Here is a 5,050-nt window from a genome sequence, read left to right as displayed (position 1 = left end):
ACTGTCCATATAACTACATGTCTGTTACTTTGTTAATAAAATTAGTTTTGTTTTTATATTTTCTATTTGAAAAATCAGCTTTTGTTTTTTGATTTTGTCACCATGTATGTTGTCAGTGCTCGTTCTGCACTCAATTTCCCAGAAATCACTCAGTCAAACTGCAACTTTATTGGTGTTTTGAGCTAAATGCTAACATTCCATTCGTGTCAATGCTAATACGATGTTTACCATGATCACTATCTTAGTTTAGTGTGTTAGAATGCTAATGTTTAAGTGGCACTAAACACAAAGCACAGCCAAGGCTGATGGGAATGTCATTAGTTTTAGAGTATTTGGTTATAAACCTTGGTTACTTGATTTAAATTTTGACCTGATGGTGTCACTAGAGGAAATCAGATCACAGTCAGCAATCGTAATTTATCCTGAGAGGGACCTGAATGTGTGCATCAAAATTCATGTCAGCCCATCCAGTTGTTGAGATGTTTTACTTGAAACCCCAGATGTCAACCTCATGGTGGCGCCACAGGAAAAGTCAGACGATCAACAAAGTCTTAAGGATTCATCCTCTGGGGACCATGAATGTCTGTGCCAAAGTCCTCACCAATCCATCCAGTAGTTGTTGAGATCTGGACCAAAGTGGACTGGCCCACCAACTGGCGTCCCCAGCGCTGTGGAGCTAGCATGATTTAAAGTAAGTCTGTGGTGGACAGACAAGCCGGCCATAACTGATAATGGTGTCAGAGAACGGATACATATTGGATCATCCGATTATCATTACCTAATACTGCAGTTTAACCGACACATGAATAAGGTTCAACCGTTCAGCTGTGATTATCTCAGCAGCTTTAGCTGAAGACTCCTACTACTAATAGAACATCTAGACCCTCCTGACCTTTTCTAACCTGGCCCAGGACCCTCTGACTGTCTCACTTACAGAGGGGATTATTGTTTTTATAACTGACAAAAAGATTTTAATTTTGTTGGTCTGTTCTCTGCATCCACCATCCTAATTTTTATCATTAAAACCCAAATTAAAAAGTGACCATCTTAAATCTAATACCCAAATACAGCCATTTAAAAGAGTTTATTTAGGCCAATCACAGCGTATGTAGTGTTTTGGACAAGTTTTGAATTTATGTTGTCAAATGAGTGAGTAAAATTAGCAACACTAGCAGTAAAATATGGAAAAGTTACTGAAAAGTTGTGAAAAGTCAGAGGTAAATATGTGTAGTAACCCTGAGGTGTTTATATGTCTGTGAGTCCATGGACTGGCTTTGTCAACAATCGTCCAAGAGACAGTCACAAATCTTTACAGGTGTGTAGCTGAAATCCTTTCAGTGTTAAAATGACATAATCTAGATAATAACAGCTCCAATCTGAAGACATGAGGAAATCAGATCAGAATGCCCTCCTAAGGGCATGGCCAAGCTGCCTAAATATCCAGTCTTTGTAACAAGGTGCCTTTGAGCAAACAGACTGCACCTCCTGTTGGTTTTACAGCTCAGAATAATGTTATGAGAGTGTGAAACAGTACAGACTGACTACATGTTGCTGGTTTTATAATCTCTTCGACAGGATCCACACTGGCCTCTATGTTATGTTGCCAAGTCAGGTGACTGATGAGAGGGCGTGGCCTCAAAGCTAAGCTCTTTAACTGGCCAGGACACTGTGACCTTACACTAACCTTTTACCTAACTGCTCACCTGCCACTCACTGTTCAGTCCTGGTCTGTAGAGGCACAAAAAAACACAAACATGAAGAGAAAATCTCAAAGGACACACATGCAGTATCTCAGTGTTTCTCTCTTTATTGCACATTTCAGATTTTTTAATGCACTTTTTTGAGGTCCAATTTGGTTTTCTGTCAATATAACACGCTTAAAAATTTGAACAAGAAGGCGAATCAGTATTTCCCAAAATGTTGAACTCTTCTTTGAAGTATTCAGGAAATCTGGGATAGAGCTGCTAAATTAAAGGACCAGTGTGTAGTATTTCAATCAATCAATCAATCAATCAATCAATCAATTTTATTTATAAAGCCCAATATCACAAATCACAATTTGCCTCACAGGGCTTTACAGCATACGACATCCCTCTGTCCTTATGACCTTCGCAGCGGATAAGGAAAAACTCCCCAAAAAACCCTTTAACAGGGGAAAAAAAACGGTAGAAACCTCAGGGAGATATACTGGCAGAAATGAAATATAATAAGTATGTCTTCTTTAGTGTATAATCACCTGAAAATAAGAATCCTCGTATTTTCATTACCTAAGAATGCGTCTTTTATATCTACACAGGGAGCAGGTCCTCGTCTACAGAGATCGCTATGTTGCACCGTCATGTTTCTACAGTAGCCCAGAATGAACAAACCCAACACTGACTCTACACAGTGTCTTTCACATTTTTGCATCAGCCTCCATCACAAAACAAAACACTGATTTGTAACACAAAACTGCTTCATTCAGAGTTTTTATCAGTTTATTTTGGAGAGGAAGAGACCTGTGAGGATAATTCAAGTCATGGTAAAAACTTCTTGAACAATGAACATTAAAGGAATTCTAGCCAGGAGAAGTTCCCGCTGGTTAATTGTAATAATAGTAATATAAAATAGAATACAATAAGATTCACACAGTATCATTCACACATTAAAAGCTGTTTTGAAAAGATGTGTTTTGATGAGTGATTTGAACTGACAGAGGTCAGTGCAGTCTCGAATGTGTTTGGGAAGAGAGCTCCGGAGGGAGGGGGCGGCTATGGAGAAGGCACTGTCACCCCAGGTCCAGTGCTTGGTCCTGAGTGGTGGAGTCAGGAGGTTGGCATCAGAGGACTGGAGGCTGCGGGAGGGAGTGTGGCAGTGGAGTAGGTCAGTGAGGTAGGAGGGAGCCTGGTCATGGAGGGCTTTATGAGGGATGAGAAGAACTTTGAATTGGATGCTTTGTGGGACAGGGAGCCAGTGGAGGTTCTGAAGGACAGGGGTGATGTGATCACGGGAGCAGGAATGGTTGAGCAGACGGGCAGCAGAATTCTGGATGCATTGGAGTTTCAATTCTGGATGTGATGAAGGTATGGATCAGAGTTTCAGCAGCAGAGGGGGAGAGTGATGTGTGGACATGAGCTTTGATTTTTAGGTGGAAGAAGGCAGTACTGGTGATTTGACTGACATGTTTTTTGAAGGAGAGGTTGTTGTCGAAAATAACTCTGAGGTTGCAGATGTGTGGTGAGGAATGCAGAGTGAAATCAAAAATGGTGAGGCAGAAGTTGTAAGTGGTTTTGGTGAGGGATTTGGGACGGGATGATGGTCATGTCAGGTTTTCCACAGTTCAGTTTGGGGAAGTTGGCTTGCATCCAGGACTTGATGATGTTGAGGCAGGTAGTCAGAGTGGAATGAGCTTCAGTGGTGATGGATGTAGTGGAGATGTAGAGCTGGATGTCATCGGCATAGTGTGTTTGCCATATAGCGAGTGTTAATTTAGAAGCACTATTGTGTATATTTTTCTGTTTTCTTTTGTGGCTGGTGGGGAGGACAAGAGATGCACAATGTTGGAAAGTAACTAACTACATTTATTCAAACACACTTAAGTCCAATTTTGAGGTACTTGCACTTTACTTGAGTATTTCCATTTTCTGTCACTTTATTAGAGAAGTATAAAGACATCTCAGAGGTAAAAAAAAATGTACTTTTTAATCCGCCACATATATCTGACATTAGTTACTATGCAGATTTAGATTAATAATACAAAATATAACTAACAAATAGATTATGAAGTATTTTTGTAACTTAATACTTACTGATAATTGCACTAAACAAACGACCCAGAATTATATTACGTAGTTGAAATGAGCTCCACCTTTACCAGCTGCAACCTTTAGGTGATTAATGCATCAATGCATTTACTTTAGCTACTTAAAGAATATTTTGAAGCCAATACTAATACTGTCCTTTTACTTCATTTTGAATAGAGGCCTTTTACTTCTTACAGAGTATTTGTACACTTTTTTATTGCTACTTTTGTTTAACTGAAAGATCTGAGTACGTCTTCCAATTCTGTAGACAACACAGACTGGCTGGTAACAGATTTTACACCAAAGATCCACATTAGCAAAAAGAAATGAAGAAAGACTCTGGACTCAGAGGTTGAAGTTGTGAAGTCTCATTTAGCATGAAGCAGTGTTCCTTTTGACAGACAGAATTAACAGAGGCCAGTGTGTTGTCTGCACGCTGGTCTCTCTCTGTGTCTTTAAGCAGTTGAACTGAACTCCTAATTGTACGGTTTCAGCTTGCACTCCTACATTACTGTAACCCTCAGCTCAGTTTCTCTGCTTTTGAAGTGTTTTCAGAGTCTCTGGATGTTAAATTACATGATGAATTCAGTGAGTACAGGGCAGCCTGGGCTGGGTGCAGTGTGGTCAGAGCCTGTGGAGCTATTAATAACCATCACTGGTGTAGCTCCATGGTCTCACTGATTTCTATTTTTGTTGAAATATAAAATGTACTGTTTACAGTTTTTTTTCATAGAACATTCAAAGTTGATTTTACCAAGTAGAACGGGCCCCCCATCTTATGCCTATACCATACATTAAAACTACTTTGAGAAGACTGAAGTCTGACATCCTCTCAAATCATTCTAAATAAAAATCCTCCTTTCTAAAAAAAAAAAAAAAAAAAAAAAGAACAATATAACATACTAACTCTACTGTTGGGCATACTGTATTAACTTTCTGCCATGAGTAAAATTTTTAACTTATTTAACACTCACTTTATATTTTTGTGAATCCAGTTTCTAGTTTCTTCACTAAGTCTTTTTTGGATTTACATTCATAGTATCCAAAAGAGGCATTACCCAAAATACAAAGTGGCTTTCCAAAAACAGGAAACATAGGCAGAACAACACTAAGAGGACTAAAACCTGGTGAGGCAGCTTTTAGCTGTCATGCTCCAAATGGTTGGAACAGTCTGCCTGTGAATCTCCAAACACAAACTTAAAACCTATCTAAACAGGCTATTGATTGGCAGTGGTTTATAGGCATTATGTACTTATCACTTATAGACT

Source organism: Epinephelus fuscoguttatus, linkage group LG21 (genome assembly GCF_011397635.1).
Source record: "Epinephelus fuscoguttatus linkage group LG21, E.fuscoguttatus.final_Chr_v1".
In the NCBI taxonomy this organism is placed as follows: domain Eukaryota; kingdom Metazoa; phylum Chordata; class Actinopteri; order Perciformes; family Serranidae; genus Epinephelus; species Epinephelus fuscoguttatus.
This window is presented reverse-complemented; position numbering follows the sequence as displayed.